Source organism: Cherax quadricarinatus, chromosome 4 (genome assembly GCF_038502225.1).
Source record: "Cherax quadricarinatus isolate ZL_2023a chromosome 4, ASM3850222v1, whole genome shotgun sequence".
Lineage (NCBI taxonomy): Eukaryota > Metazoa > Arthropoda > Malacostraca > Decapoda > Parastacidae > Cherax > Cherax quadricarinatus.
In genome coordinates, this window is record NC_091295.1 from 4,527,144 (window position 1) to 4,544,509 (window position 17,366).

Sequence of the window (17,366 nt, forward strand, 5' to 3'; positions counted from 1 at the left end):
CCAGATAGTGTAACACACGCTAGTGTAACACACAGGATACTGTAACACACACAGGCTAGTGTAACACAGGGTAGTGTAACACACAGACTAGTGTAACACACACAGGCTAGTGTGACACACACACACAGGCTAGTGTAACACAGCCTAGTGTAACACACACAGGATAATGTAACACACACAGGATAGTGTAACACATAGGATAGTGTAACACAGGCTAGTGTAATACACACAGATTAGTGTAACCCACCTGGAGTCTACCTGGAGGGTATTCCGGGGATCAATGCCAACCCCTGAACCGGTCCATGACCAGGCCTCCCGGTGGATCAGGGCCTGATCAACCAGGCTGTTACTGCTGGCTGCACGTAGCCCAGTGTATGAACCACAGCCCGGCTGATCTGGCATCGACCTTAAGTATCTGTCCAGCTCCCTCTTGAAGGCTGCCAGGGGCCTATTGATAATTTCCCTTATGCTTGGTGAGAGGCTGTTGAACAGTCTTGGGCCCTGGACACTTATGGTGTTTTCTCTTAGTGTACCAGTGGCGCCCCTTCTTTTCATTGGGGGTATTTTGCATTGCCTGCCCAGTCTTTTACTTTCATAGGAAGTGATTTCTGTGTGCAGATTTGGAACCATTCCTTCTAGCATTTTCCAAGTGCAGATCATGACATATCTTTCTCACTTGCATTCCAGTGAGTACAAGTCAAGTGCTTCCAAGTGTTCCCAGTAGTTGAGGTGTTTGATGGAACTTGTATGTGTAGTAAAGGTTCTCTGTACTCTCTAGATCTGGAATTTCACCTGCTTTAAATGGAGATGTTAATGTACAGCAGTATTCCAGCCTAGAGAGAATAAGTGATTTGAAAAGGTTCATGATTGGCTTGGCATCTCTTGTTTTAAATGTTCTCATTATCCATCCCATCATTTTATTTGCAGTTGTGATCATGGCACTGTTGTGATCCTTGAAAGGGAGATCCTCAGACATTACCACTCCCAGGTCCCTCACATTATTTTTCCGCTCCATTGTATGATCAAAGTTTGTAGTATACTCTGTTCTAGTTATTATCTCCTCCAGTTTTCCATAACAGAGTACTAGTTGGAATTTGTCTTCATTGAACATCATATTGTTTTCCATTGCCCATTGGAAAACTTGGTTTATATCTTCTTGGAGGTTAACCATGTCCTCAATAGATGACAGTCTCATGCAGATCCTAGTGTCATCTGGAAAGGATGACACTGTGCTGTGGATTACATCTCTGTCTTAGCATGTATTTTGTGTGCTATTTCGCAGTGATTGCACTTTTCAAATGCTTTTGCAAAGTCTTTGTAATTACATCTGCATTCTGTTTTTCTTCCAGTGCATCCAAGACCATATCAGAGTGATCCAGTAGTTGCGAGAGGCAGGAGCGACCTGCTCTGAACCCATGTTGCCCTGGATTGTGCAGATTTTGGGAATCTTAGTGGTTTGCAATCATGCTTCTTAGCACTCTTTCACTATTGGTCTATAGTTCTTAGCTAATGCTTTGCTGCCACCTTTATGTAGTGGGGCTATATCCATTGTTTTAAGTGACTGTGGAATTTCACCCATGACTTAGCTCCTTCTTCATAGTATACTTAGGGCACGTGAAAGGGGTTTCTTGCAGTTTTTAATGAACACAGAGTTCCATGAGTCTGGGCCCGGGGCTGAGTGCATTTATTTATTTATTTATTTATTTAATGTCTTTGCAAACTACATTGAGATTGTGTATATACAATAGTGGGTTGCAATGCAAAGCAAACTCACAACTAGTATTTGTATGCAGAGCATTATGGGCAGGCTTAAAATTAACTTAAGATTAACTAAGCAATGATATATTCAGTGGTACAAAAATTATTGTAAAACAGATAACAATTTAATACAAATGAGTATTACAAAGACAGGTCATATGGTCATTTACTGTGTTGCTGTGTAATCAGTAGAATGGAGTATTCTGTTAGGTAATGAAGTTAAATAGTAATAAAGTTTGATTGGGTCACAGGTTGACATTTATGAGATACAATAATGAGATACATATATGAGATACAATTTATGAGATACAATTATTCAGTATTTATTTAGTTGTGGGTGAGTAAGTGATTTTTGAGAAGAGACTTGAATTTATAAACAGACAGTGTTTCTTTTATATTCACAGGTAATGAATTCCAGATTTTAGGGCCTTTTATGTGCATTGAGCTTTTGCATAGCGTGAGATGGACACGAGGAACATCAAAGAGTGATCTGTGCCTTGTGTTATGGTCATGTGTTCTGTTGAGGTTGGTAAGATGTTTGAGGGGAGGGTTTATGTCAGAGTTAAGTGTTCTATGTATGTAGTAGGTGCAGTAATAAATATGGATGTTTTGTATTGTGAGTAGGTTTAGAGTTTTGAATATTGGTGGAGTGTGCTGTCTGTAGTGGGAATTTGTTATCATTCTGACTGCAGCCTTTTGTTGGGTGATTAGTGGTCTGAGATGGTTTATTGTTGTTGAGCCCCATGCACAAATTCCATAGGTGAGATAGGGGTAAATAAGTGAGTGATATAGGGCCCAGAGGGATGACTGTGGAACATACATATCTTCGATAGTATGCCTATGGTCTTGGAAATTTTTTTGGAAATTTGTTGCATATGTGTTTGAAATTTGAGTCTATTATCAAGGTGGATTCCTAAGAATTTTCCCTCTATGAGTTTTGTGATAGATGATCCACTTATCATTATGTTAAGAGACACATCTGTAGCTCTGTTACCAAACTGAATGTAGTAGGTTTTGTCAATGCTTAGAGTAAGTTTATTGGTCCTCATCCAGGTTGATATTTTCTGTAATTCGGTATTTACAGTACAGTGGACCCCCGCATAACGATCACCTCCAAATGCGACCAATTATGTAAGTGTATTTATGTAAGTGCGTTTGTACGTGTATGTTTGGGGGTCTGAAATGGACTAATCTACTTCACAATATTCCTTATGGGAAAAAATTCGTTCAGTACTGGCACCTGAACATACTACTGGAATGAAAAAAGTTCGTTAACCGGGGGTCCACTGTATTGGCTAGCATGACTGGGCTCAGGTGAGAGTAGACATATGTAGTGTCATCTGCAAATAGTGTGGGTTTGAGTAGTTGCGATGCATTTGGTAGGTCATTTATGTATATGAGAAAGAGAAGAGGGCCTAGGACACTTCCCTGTGGGACACCAACTGTAATTGGCTGTGCGGAAGAGTTTGTCCCATTTGTGTACACATATTGGCTTCTGTTGCTGAGGTATGACTTTAGGTAGTTGAGGGAGTGCCCTCTTATACCATAGTGTGACAATTTTATGTGGAGCAAGTCGTGGTCAACTGTACCGAAAGCTTTACCTAAGTCAATGAAGATCCCCAGTGGGACTTCTTTTTTCTCTATTGCTGTATAAATATTTGTTCTAGCTTGTGGATAATAGCATCATTAGTATTTTTATTAGCCTGAACCCAAATTGACAGGGGTTCAAATTCAAATTCAAAGTTTATTCTCTATAAGGATTACAATGCTGAGTTTACAGAAATTTGGTTATTGTGTGGTTTACATGTAGTAAAATAGTGATTACAGAGTGTACCACTAGAACGCGTAGCATGGCTAGGCATTTCGGGCAGACTTAGTTTTATTCTTAATTGGTTGAGTATGTTGTGGGAGATGAGGTAGGAATATACGCTTATGGATTATTTTTTCAAAGATTTTAGAGAGAGGGTGTAAGTTGGATATTGGCCTATAGTTATTCAAGTCTGTGTGGTCTCCTCCTTTATGGATCGGGGTGACCCTTGCTATTCTGAGAACTGTAGGAAAGGTAGAGGATTCAATGGATTTGTTAGAGTGTTGCAACGATTCAATTCAAACTTTATTCTCTATAAGTATTACAATGCTGAGTTTACAGAATTTGGTTATTGTGTGGTTTACAAGTAGTAAAATAATAATTACAGAGCGTACCACTAGAACGCCTAGCATGGCTAGGCATTTCGGGCAGACTTATATTAAATCTTAGGTTTAAAATGTTACAAAATTATGAGATAAGTTGGTATTATGGCTAAGTGACTAAATACTAGTTGTGAGTTTAGCAATGTGAATGCTTTTGTTATATACACTTTTTTGTATATAATGGGTGGTAAGGTATTTAAATCTCCTGTCTTGTTTTTTAGTTTGTTGATAATAAGGGAGACTTCAGTTGGGTTAGTCGGAGCTAGGAACAGTGTGTTCGGGTAATTGCCAGTAAGGTAGTCATTGGGTGGGGTATCTGAGCTTAGGATTTTATTGGCAAGGTTTTTTCCTAGTGGAGAAGAAATCATTGAGTCTGTTTGCTGTTTCAGTAGGTGGGAATTGGGGTTCATTTGGTTTTGTTAATTCAATTTTGCTATTTTGTGTTATCTTTTTTGTTCCTAGTATTTCTGATAGGGTTTTCCAGGTCTTTTTTATGTCACCTCGTAAGTTGGATAATCTGTTCTCATAATACAATTTTTTAGCCCTTCTTATTAGGCTGGTTAGGATTGACGAGTAACGTTTTGTTTGGTCTCTGGTTATGTGGCCCATTCTGTACTGTTTTTCGTATAGGTGCTTTGCATTTATGGATATCAGGATACTGGGTGTTAGCCAGAGACTGTTGTGTGTTACACTAGCCTGATGATACCAGAATTTGCATGACAGTGTCATCCATCAAGGACATTGCAAATTTCAAAGCGAACATTAACCAAATATTTAAATGGGCTTCAGAAAACAATTTGAAGTTGAAAGACAACAAATTTCAATTACTCTGCTACTTAAAACTTGAAGAAATGAAAGCTGAATCAGTGTATATAACAAATTCCAACCATACAATGCAGTGAATAAACGAATGTGAAAGACCTGCGAGTGATAACATTAAAGGATCTCACTTTCAAAGATCACAACTATGTATCTAACACATCTCCTAGGAAAATGATAGGATGGATAATGAGAACTTTAAAAACTAGAGATGCCATGCCCATGATAATTCTTTTCAAATCACTTGTTCTCTCTAAGCTGGAATACTGCTGTACACTAACGGCCCCTTTCAAAGCAGGCGAAATTGCTGACCTGGAAAATTTACAAAGAACTTTCATGGAACATACAAGTATGATAAAGCACCTACATAAATGGGAACGGTGGAAGTTCCTTGATTTATATTCTCTGGAGTGCAGGTGAGAAAGATACATGATAATATATATTTGGATTCACCCAATGAAAAGCAAGGGCGCCACGAGTACACTGAGAGACAACACAATAAGTGTCAGGGGCCCCAAGGCTGTTCAACTGCCTCCCAGCATACATAAGGGGGATTACCAATAGACCCCCGACTGTCTTCAAGAAGGCGCTGGACAGGCACCTTAAGTCAATACCTGACCAGCCGGGCTGTGGTTCATATGTTAGTTTACGTGCGGCCAGCAGTAACAGCCTGATTGATCAGACACTGGTCCACCACAAGGCCTGGTCTCAGACCGAGCCGTGGGGGCGTTGACCCCTGAAACCCTCAACAGGTATTTTTCAGGGGTGCTGCCCACACCTCCCCTCCCCCTTACCTTAGATGAGCACCCCATACCCTCCACCCTAGACCTACCCTAGGCCTACCCTAGACCTACCCTAGGCACACACTAGTCCAGGAGAAATATATATGAGGTGTTAGCGCCAGGCGGGACAGTCAATGGACGCCACCTTTTGCCTTATTTCTGTCCCTTACGCCCACACCCACCACCTTCCCACCCACGCCCACACCACCCACAACCTACCTTCGCTCACACAGCTTACCTCAATTCCAAATAGTGGAGAAATTTGCAGTAAAAGCTGCTTGTAGAGGCTGTTGTTGTTAGTTTTATAGGGCCACCGATAACATAGGTCGTATCGAACCCGACCTTCCAGTGGCAAGGTTAGAACATAAGAAAGAAAGAACACTGTAACAGGCCCATTGGCCCATGCGAGGCAGGTCCAATTCTCCCATCCGCTTAAGCCAATGCCTTGACCTAGTCAGGTCAGTTACATGCAGGTCCAACTCACACCCACTCATGTATTTATCTGACCTATTTTTAAAACTACACAACGGGAGTTTGTTCCGCTCATCCACAACTCTATTATCAAACCAGTGTTTTCCTATATCATTCCTGAATCTGAATTTTTCCAATGTAAAACCACCGCTGCTAGTCCTGTCTATGCTAAATATTTTTTGCACGCTATTTACATCCCCTTTATTAATTCCTGTTTTCCATTTATACACCTTAGTCAAATCCTCCCTAATTCTACGCCTTTCTAGAGAGTGCAGATTTAGGGCCCTCAGTCTATCTATGCGTGCAGCCAGCAGCAACAGCCTGGTTGATCAGGCTCTGATCCACCAGGAGGCCTGGTCACAGACCGGGCCGCGGGGGCGTTGACCCCCGGAACTCTCTCCAGGTAAACTCCAGGTAATAGGGAAGATTTCTGATACATGGGATCAACTTTGTCATCCTCCTTCATAACTGTTGTAGATTCGCCGGTATAATCGCCCGGCCCAGGCCTTTTCCAAGTGGTGGCCCAGCCTTGGCTCCTTTTCTCGGGAGAGTCTTAGACCAATGTCTGCCATGGGAGGAGGTACAAGTACCTCCTCGTCTTCTGGACCAGCTGTCCCCAGGCCTAGCCCCATTCTCCGCCCTCACGGGACTAGGAGGGAGACGCTAGGCACCTTTGGCTGCCACAAACCCCGTCCACACTGGGCACGAAGAGTGTGGCAGCTGCATAGCAGCAGACGATGTCTGGAGGTGCAAAGGCAGCAAGCACTACAGAATCCTTTTGGAGTCACCCCCATTACGTATGAGCGCTGGGGAAACTCAAGAATGCCTCTTACTGTGTATTGCTGCTGCTAGTTCACTTGTAAATTGCAATCTGAGTGGCCAGGGAAGAACCTCCACTAAAGTGGCCAGGAAAGAACCTCCACTACAGTGGCTAGGGAAGAACCTCCACTACAGTGGCCAGGGAAGGACCTCCACTACAATGGCTCGGGAAGAACCTCCGCTACAGTGGTAAGGGCAGAACCTCTACTACCTTTGACCATCCCAAAAAATGCCGCACCCACATGACAACAGGAGAGCGCAACTTCCCCTCCTGTAACTTATTCCACCCAGAAATGTGTCACTCATCAATCCATGAAAGAAAATGCTACAACGCATACTGCCAGACATATCACCTAAAGGGGACTAGAAGACACAGACAAGCCAGACTATGGGAAACAAAAGAGGGGAGCTATAACCTCTCCGGGGACAAAGGTTTTTTAGGGCTACGAGGGAAAAAAGACTGGCAAGTAATGGCAATAATCCTACACCACCTGAAAACACTTCTGGAGCAGAGGCACGGACATTGGCCCCTACTCCAGAACAACAGTATTAGAGCCAGCGAATAAAACCACCCTAAATTCCACCAATATAGCAACATTTGTTTTTGCAAACATACAGGGTCTAAAGCCATCAAAAAACAACAAAATTCCTTACATCAAGGGACTGCTCACGGAGTCAAATGCAATGTTTGCTGCTTTCACAGAGACCCACATAAAGGATCATTATGACAACGAAATACTGATCCCAGGTTATAACCTATTCCGATGCCACAGACTAAACAGTCAACAAGGGGGGGTTGGTTGGTCTGTACGTCACAGAATCGCTCATTTTCACAGAACTCCTGAACACCTCAAATGATGTAGTTGAGGTTTTGACGGTAAAGATTGAAAACCAAAACCTTGTCATTGTGGTGGAATACAAGCCTCCAGATGCAACTTAACAGCAATTCCAGGAGCAGCTTGTGAAAATTGACCACTGTCTAGAAAATCTCCCAACTCCTGCCCCAAACATCTTACTACTAGGAGATTTCAACTTGAGACACTTAAAATGGAGGAGTATAGTAAACAGTGTTTTAGCAGAGATCACTCCAGGAGGCAGCTCAGATGAAAATTCACACACACACGAACTATTAAATCTCTGCACCAAATTCACCTTAAACCAGCAAATAGTAGAGCCTACAAGACTAGGAAATACGCTGGACCTCATCTTCACTAACTACGATGATCTGATACGTAATATAACTGTATCAAAGACAATACACTCAGATCACAACATAACAGAGGTACTGACATGTATACACAGGGCTCCTGACCAGCAAAATGTGAGCAGTCATGATGGTCTCTTTACGAAATTCAATTTCAATAACAAAAACATACATTGGGATCAAGTAAACCATGTCCTAAATGAAACAAGCTGGGAAGATATCCTAAACAACTCGGATCCAAACATTTGCCTTGAAACAATGAATTCTGTGGTACTTGAAATCTGCTCAAGACACATTACATTAAGAAAAAGAAAGAGAAGATGTAAACTAGAAAGAGACGCTTCCTATACAGACGAAGGCGACAAGTCACAGAGCTGCTGAGTGGGACCAGTATATCAGAAATGCGAAGGGAGGCACTAGTCAACGAAATTGCAAATATCGAACTTAGGCTGAAGGAATCTTACAGGAGATAAGAATCACAGGAAGAACTAAAAACCATAAAGGAAATTGAAAAAAAAAATACTTCTTCTCTTATGCGAAATCTAAGATAAAAAACAACATCCAGTTTTGAGCCCCTGCTTGGGCAGGATGGGACATACACAGATGACAGCCAAGAAATAAGTGAGACACTAAAGTCCCAAATAACACTCAATGTTCAGCGAGCCGCTGCCCAGACTAAGGGTTGACAACCTAATCGAATTCTTTATGAACAAAGCCCAAAATCTGGACATCCCTATAATCTCGGATATTATCCTAACTCCACAAGATTTTGAAGAGGCAATAAATGACATGCCCATGCACTCTGCCCCAGGCCCAGACTCATGGAACTCCATGTTCATCAAGAACTGCAAGAAGCCCCTATCACGTGCCTTCAGCATTTTATGGTGGCCCGGTGGCCTGGTGGCTAAAGCTCCCGCTTCACACACAGAGGGCCCGGGTTCGATTCCCGGCGGGTGGAAATATTTCGACACGTTTCCTTACATCTGTTGTCCTGTTCACCTAACAGAAAATAGGTACCTGGGTGTTAGTTGACTGGTGTGGGTCGCATCCCGGGGGACAAGATTGAGGACCCCAATGGAAATAAGTTAGACAGTCCTCGACGACGCACTGACTTTCTTGGGTTATCCTGGGTGGCTAACCCTCCGGGGTTAAAAATCCGAACGAAATCTTATCTTATCTTATCTTATGGAGAGGCAGCATGGACACAGGGGTCATCCCTCACTCGCTAAAAACAAGAAATATAGCCCCACTCCACAAAGGTGGCAGTAAAGCAATTGCAAAGAACTACAGACCGATAGCACTAACATCCCATATCATAAAAATCTTGAGAGGGTTCTAAGAAGCAAGATCGCCAACCATCTAGATACTCATCAGTTACACAACCCAGGGCAATGTGGGTTTAGAGCAAGTCGCTCCTGCCTGTCCCAGCTACTGGACCACTATGACAATGTCCTGGATGCTGAAGAGGATAAACAAAATACAGATGTAGTATACACAGACTTTGCAAAAGCTTTCGACAAGTGTGACCATGGTGTAATAGCACACAAAATGCGTGATAAAGAAATAACAGGAAAAGTTGGTAGATGGATCTATAACTTTGTGACAAATAGAACACAAAGAGTAATCGTAAACAGGCAGCCACGGAAAAAAGCTCTGTTCCACAAGGCACAGTACTCACTCCCATTCTATTCCTCAACCTCATTTCTGACATAGACAGAGATGCAAGTCATAACTGCGTGTCTTCCTTTGCGGATGACACCTGGATCACCATGCCAGTGACCTCCATCGAAGACACCGCGAGACTCCAAGCGGACATCAACCAAACCTTCGAATGGACCACTGAAAACAATGTGAAGTTCAACGAGGAGAAATTTCAACTACTCAGATATGGGAAACTTGAGGAAATTAAAAATGTATCAGGGTATACGACAAATTCTAACCATACAATAGAGCGGAAAAGTAATGTGAAAGACCTGGGAGTGATAATGTCAGAGGACCTCACCTTCAAAGACCACAACAATGTATCTACCTCATCTGCTAGGAAAATGGTAGGATGGATAATGAGAACCTTTAAAACTAGGGACGCCAAGCCCGTAATGATTCTCTTCAAATCGCTTGTGCTTTTTAGGCTGGAATACTGCTGTACACTAACTGCCCCCTTCAAAGCTGTGACATTGCAGACCTGGAGAGTGTACAAAGAACTTTCACGGAACATATAAGCATGATAAGGCACCTAAATTACTGGGAACGGTTGAAGGTCCTTGATCTGCATTCCCTCGAACGTAGGCGAGAGAGATACATGGTAATATACACTTGGAAGGTCCTGGAGGGATTGGTACCAAACCTACACACGAAAATCACTCCCTATGAAAGCAAAAGACTCGGCAGGAGATGCAACATTCCCCCAATGAAAAACAGGGGCGCCACGAGTACACTGAGAGACAACACAATAAGTGTCAAGGGCCCAAGACTGTTCAATTGCCTCACAGCATACATAAGGGGGATTACCAGTAGACCCCTGGCTGTCTTCAAGAAGGCACTGGACAGGCACCTAAAGTCAGTACCTGACCAACCGGGCTGTTGTTCGTACGTCAGCTTACGTGTGGCCAGCAGTAACAGCCTGGCTAATCAGACCCTGATCCACCATCAGGCCCGGTCTCAGACTGGGCCGCAAGGGCGTTGACATCCGAAATCCTCTCCAGGCAAACTCCAGGTTCACAGTTGCTACAACAATACACGATCTACACTATTACATATGTACTACAATAATGCACCAACTACTGCAGTACACAGATGCTCCAATAATACACATGATACATTAGTACATAAGTGCTACAATAATGCACCTGCTACATCATTACACAGGTGCTAAATGATACAGATTCTACAGCAGTACACTTGTGTTTCAATACTCATGCTACAGTAGTACACAGGTGCTGGAGTTTACCTGGAGAGAGTTCCGGGGGTCAACGCCCCCGCGGCCCGGTCTGTGACCAGGCCTTCTGGTGGATCAGAGCCTGATCAACCAGGCTGTTACTGCTGGCTGCACGCAAACCAACGTACGAGCCACAGCCCGGCTGATCCGGAACTGACTATAGGTGCTAGTCCAGTGCCAGCTTGAAGACTGCCAGGGGTCTGTTGGTAATCCCCCTTATGTATGCTGGGAGGCAGTTGAACAGTCTCGGGCCCCTGACACTTATTGTATGGTCTCTTAACGTGCTAGTGACACCCCTGCTTTTCATTGGGGGGATGTTGCATCGTCTGCCAAGTCTTTTGCTTTCGTAGTGAGTGATTTTCGTGTGCAAGTTAGGATTTTCCAGGTGTATATAATCATGTATCTCTCCCACCTGCGTTCCAGGGAATACAGGTTTAGGAACATCAAGCGCTCCCAGTAATTGAGGTGTTTTATCTCCGTTATGCGCGCCGTGAAGGTTCTCTGTACATTTTCTAGGTCAGCAATTTCACCTGCCTTGAAAGGTGCTGTTAGTGTGCAGCAATATTCCAGCCTAGATAGAACAAGTGACCTGAAGAGTGTCATCATGGGCTTGGCATCCCTAGTTTTGAAGGTTCTCATTATCCATCCAGTCATTTTTCTAGCAGATGCGATTGATACAATGTTATGGTCCTTGAAGGTGAGATCCTCCGACATGATCACTCCCAGGTCTTTGACGTTGGTGTTTTGCTCTATTTTGTGGCCAGAATTTGTTTTGTACTCTGATGAAGATTTAATTTCCTCGTGTTTACCATATCTGAGTAATTGAAATTTCTCATCGTTGAACTTCATATTGTTTTCTGCAGCCCACTGAAAGATTCGGTTGATGTCCGCCTGGAGCCTTGCAGTGTCTGCAATGGAAGACACTGTCATGCAGATTCGGGTGTCATCTGCAAAGGAAGACACGGTGCTGTGGCTGACATCCTTGTCTATGTCGGATATGAGGATGAGGAACAAGATGGGAGCGAGTACTGTGCCTTGTGGAACAGAGCTTTTCACCGTAGCTGCCTCGGACTTCACTCTGTTGACGACTACTCTCTGTGTTCTGTTAGTGAGGAAATTATAGATCCATCGACTGACTTTTCCTGTTATTCCTTTAGCACGCATTTTGTGCGCTATTACGCCATGGTCACACTTGTCGAAGGCTTTTGCAAAGTCTGTATATATTACATCTGCATTCTTTTTATCTTCTAGTGCATTTAGGACCTTGTCGTAGTGATCCAATAGTTGAGACAGACAGGAGCGACCTGTTCTAAACCCATGTTGCCCTGGGTTGTGTAACTGATGGGTTTTTAGATGGGTGGTGATCTTGCTTCTTAGGACCCTTTCAAAGATTTTTATGATATGGGATGTTAGTGCTATCGGTCTGTAGTTCTTTACTGTTGCTTTACTGCCCCCTTTGTGGAGTGGGGCTATGTCTGTTGTTTTTAGTAACTGTGGGACGACCCCCGTGTCCATGCTCCCTCTCCATAGGATGGAAAAGGCTCGTGATAGGGGCTTCTTGCAGTTCTTGATGAACATGGAGTCCCATGAGTCTGGCCCTGGGGTAGAGTGCATGGGCATGTCATTTATCGCCTGTTCGAAGTCATTTGGCGTCAGGATAACATCGGATAGGCTTATGTTATCCAAATTTTGTGGCTCTCTCATAAAAAATTAATTTTGATCTTCGACTCTCAGTCTGGTTAGCGGCTTGCTAAAAACTGAGTCATATTGGGACTTGAGTAGCTCACTCATTTCCTTGCTGTCATCTGTGTAGGACCCATCTTGTTTAAGTAGGGGCTCAATACTGGACGTTGTTCTCGACCTTGATTTGCCATAGGAGAAGAAATACTTTGGGTTTCTTTCGATTTCATTTATGGCTTTTAGTTCTTCCCGCGATTCCTGACTCCTATAAGATTCCTTTAGCTTGAGTTCGATGCTTGCTATTTCTCTGACCAGTGTCTCCCTACGCATTTCAGATATATTGACCTCTTTCAGCCGCTCTGTTATTCTTTTCCGTCGCCTGTAAAGGGAGCGCCTGTCTCTTTCTATTTTACATCTACTCCTCCTTTTTCTTAGAGGAATAAGCCTTGTGCATACATCGAGTGCCATTCAAGTGTGTCACAATAAATGTAAATGACCTTAAATCTGAGGTAAAAAGGGTTTGGTTAGAATGGTTTTTACGAAGGTTTGATATAGATGTATGTTTTTTTTGCAGGAGCATAACCATAGGTTAGGGTGTGAATTGCGTTTGCGGGGTTATAACCTATTTGTCAGTAATGCTTTGCAATTAAAAGGAGGGGTGTCAGTGGCTGTAAAGGAGACCAGCCCATTGCGTGTCATGGGTTGGGAGGAGGGGGGAGGGTCGTAAGGGTAGATGGGCACTGTGGGGTGGGGAGAGTATGTTTCATTGGTGTTTATATGCCGGCATGCAACAATGTTAGAGTGAAAGTTGATTTTGTTCGTGATGTTTTGATGTATTATTTGCGGGGTTTACCTTCCATAACTGTACTTGGGGGTGATTGGAACTGTGTGATTAGGTATGGGGATGTCTCACCGAGGGGGGTGGGATGTGTCTTGGGTGCTCTAAGGGATGTGTTAAGGGATGTAGGAGTTGTAGATGTGGTGGGGAGAGGGGAGTATGGGGTGGAGCACACGTTCATTCGTGGGAATTATGAGGCGAGGTTAGATAGGATATATGTGATGCAGGGGATTGGTGTGGAGAGAGTGAGCATTTTCGATGTCGGTTTTTCGGATCACAGGGCAGTGATAGCTGATCTGCGGGTGGATGGTATAGTACGCATATATGCTGGGTATTGGAAATTGAATGTGAGGCTTCTGCAGGATGGGGATGAAGTCTCTTCCTTTGAGGAATGGTGGAGACATTTCTGGGATGGTAGGGATGGTGAGATGGATTTGCTTGACTGGTGGGAGATGCGGGCTAAGACAGGAATCGCAGAGTTTTTCAGGATACGTGGAAGGGAACAGGCACGGTGGAGATATGGTTTGCAAAACTACCTGGAAGGACAGCTGAATGCTGTTTACGACGGGGGGGGGGGGGTAGGGAAGGTATGCGAGGGGATGTGGTTGGTTTAAGGAGTAGGATTGAAGAGTTACATAATGAAAGGTTTAACGCGATTAGAGTTAGGGCAGGGTTAGAGGAGGTGTTAAAGGGTGATCGACCATCAGGTTATGTCCTGAGAAAATTTAGGGAAAGGCAGATGGTGACTACCATAGCGCATCTAGTGGTCGCTGATGGGGGGGGGTTATGTGGTGGGTCAAGGTCTTACCGATACGGATGACATTAGCGTTTATGCTGATTATTGGTTTAGAGAGAAATGGAGGAGGAACACGGAAGAGGTATTTTTGGTTATGCAGAATGCTATTGTATTGGGACAACAGGAACAGGAAATGCTGGAGGGTAGTATTAGTGAGGAGGAGGTGGGGGAGGCGGTTTACGGGATGAGTCAGGGTAAGACGCCGGGCGTTGATGGAATACCGAATGATTTTTATAGAGTTTACTGGGAATGCATTAGGTATGGTTTAGTGGAGGTCTTGAATTATATGTGGAGCAGTGGGAGGATGGGGAAGACACAGAAAACCGGGATCGTTGTGTTGGTGCCGAAGAAGAAGGAAGAGAAAGTACTGAGTGATTATAGAGCGATATCCTTAATGTGTGCAGATTATAAAATTTTTGCTAAAATTCTGGGCAATAGACTGAAGAAGGTTCTAGGATCAGTGATACATGGGGGACAGTTTGGCATCCCGGGAAGAAGTATGAGGGACGGGCATAGTCACATAAGGGATTTTATTGAGAGCTGCACCGGAGGGGGAATACTCGGTTTAGATTGGGCTAATGCATATGATTGTGTGAATAGGGATTTCTTAAAAGTTTGTTTGGAAAAGTTGGGTTTGGGGGGGAGGGTGGTGAGATGGGTGCAAACCTTGTATAAGGGAGCGGTTATTAGGGTACAGGTTAATGGTAAGTTGGGGGACCCAGTACTGATGGAGAGAGGTTTGAGGCAGGGTTGTCCACTCTCTCAGTTATTATTTGCCTGCGTACAGAATCCATTTTATGGGCTAGTGGATGAGGTGATGAATGAACAGGGGATAATGGAGGGTGGGCGGGGGGTATTGTTGGGTATGTAGATGATACTACAGTGCTGGTAATGCATGAGGAAGATCTAAGGAAAGTTGGTGGAGTCATTCAGATATTTGGGGACGCTACGGGTATGAGAGTTAATTTAATGAAGTCGAGACTATTAGAGGTGGGGGATTGGATAGGCGGGAGCTTGGGGGAGGGGTTGGGATAAGATAAGATAAGATTTCGTTCGGATTTTTAACCCCGGAGGGTTAGCCACCCAGGATAACCCAAGAAAGTCAGTGCATCATCGAGGACTGTCTAACTTATTTCCATTGGGGTCCTTAATCTTGTCCCCCAGGATGCGGCCCACACCAGTCGACTAACACCCAGGTACCTATTTGCTGCTAGGTAAACAGGACAACAGGTGTAAGGAAACGCATCGAAATGTTTCCACCCGTTGGGAATTGAACCCGAGCCCTCCGTGTGTGAAGCGGGAGCTTTAGCCACCAGGCCACCGGGCCTGGTCAGTAGTGGACAGAATTAGGGTTTGTGGAGTATGGTACATGGCGGAAGTGCAGGATAGTAGGAAGATAAATTCGGAATTAGTTACGAGCAGGGTTTTGGGTAGGCTTGGAGGCTTAAGGGGTGGAGACGTAACATTACAGCAGAAAGTTTTAGTGGTCAACTCTCTGGTTTACAGTAAGGTGTGGGGAGTGGCTGAGGTGTTCCCTTTAAGAGCACAGGATATTGCGGAAATCCAGAGGAAGGTTCTAAGGTATGTGTGGGGGTTTGAGAGGGCATGGTTGCGCAAGGACGTGGTGATGACGGATGTGAGACGTGGGGGTCTTGGCCTGATGGCATTGGGTCATAGAGTAATGGCTTTATATATTAAACAAAGATATATCCGGACTGGGGGGAACCGGGGAGTCAGGGTAGGTAGGGTAATGGAGGATGCACGAAGATGGTGGTGTGGAAGGGATTTGAGGTATTGTGAAGACATGTTGAAGGTTTTATTGAATGTAGAACAGGTGTCCAAATTAAAGGTCAAACGGATGGTGGGTGCTGTGGTGGGTACGGGTGTCTTACAAGGGCTTGCTGTATATCCAACATATGACTGGATGAGCATATGGAGGAAGTTTGGCTTGCTTAGAATACCAGCGGGGGTACGGGAGTTAGTATATCGTTTTCTAATGGGAATTTCGGCCTCTAGGGATGTGTTGTGTAAAATGGGTCTTGTAAGAGAGGACTCATGCTTGCACTGTGGGGACACCGGAACAGCTTTTCATGCGGTATTTTTTTGTCCCTCTTTGGAGGGGGTGAGGTTATGGATGGTGAGTGTTATCAGACTTTTTTTTTTTTTTTTCGGGGGGGGGGGGGGGAAATGGCCAGTCCTAAGGGCTTTAATGTTGGATGTAACTGGGGTGCCGGGTGATGTGGGTAGGGCTTTAATGTATGTCATGACGGATTATTTACATGTATCTTGGGGGACGAGGGAGGTTCGGGGAGAGTTGAGAATAAAAGCGTTAGCAGCGAGATTTTATAGAACGATGTGTAGGAATAGGCAAGTCTATGGGGGGCGGTGGGTAATTAGCTTTTCGGAGGGTTACCAGAATCTCACTGTGGGGGGCCTCCTCCTCAAGAACCCAGGGGGCGGGCAAAGGGTTGGTCTCCTACCGGGGGATGCATGAGGGTAGGTTGGTTTAGGCTCCTTTGTTGTGTGGATGGTGGGAGGGCTATGAATGGAGTGGGAAGGAGATGCATGATGAATTTGGAAACCTATGGTTATGTTCACTGCATACAGGATAATCTTTAAACCATGATAACTAAATCTTGGGATCTCGGGTTTAGAGCAGAATGATGTTAATTTTGCACCCAAGTTTAACTTGATCGTTGTTCAACTTATGTTTGTGAGGTGCTGTGACCCTGCATAGTTGCTTTGTGGTAGAAAATTTTATGCTTTTCGGTATAAAAGTTAGTGTTGGTTAACAACAGGAATCCGGTGTTAACTACAGTTTAGGGTTGCATATAACCCAGGTACATTTCATTGCTGTCAACAAAGTTTGAATTGTTGCTTAGGTTAGCTGTGTTTATTCATGAATTCATGATCTTTGTAGTGTCAGGCTTCGTCAATTTTATGATCACATAAATGGCATCTTTCTCTAGTGTACCTAACCATGTATATGTGTGGGTTGTAATGACATATGAATATTATGATGAATTGTGAGGTATTGGTTAGGAGTGGCAATTTTAATGTGCAATGCCCTTAAT

At 44.0% G+C, this 17,366-nt stretch overlaps 1 long non-coding RNA gene across 1 annotated transcript in view; it reads right to left on the bottom strand.

Annotated features, from left to right (window-relative positions):
• The window catches only part of LOC138853963 (uncharacterized), a 47,605-nt gene extending 41,620 nt beyond the window's left edge, over positions 1 to 5,985 (bottom strand). Inside the window, exon 1 of the long non-coding RNA XR_011393144.1 lies at positions 5,788 to 5,985. This is a non-coding gene — a long non-coding RNA (uncharacterized lncRNA). The remainder of the gene's footprint in view (positions 1 to 5,787) is intronic.
• Positions 5,986 to 17,366: the final 11,381 nt, after the last annotated feature.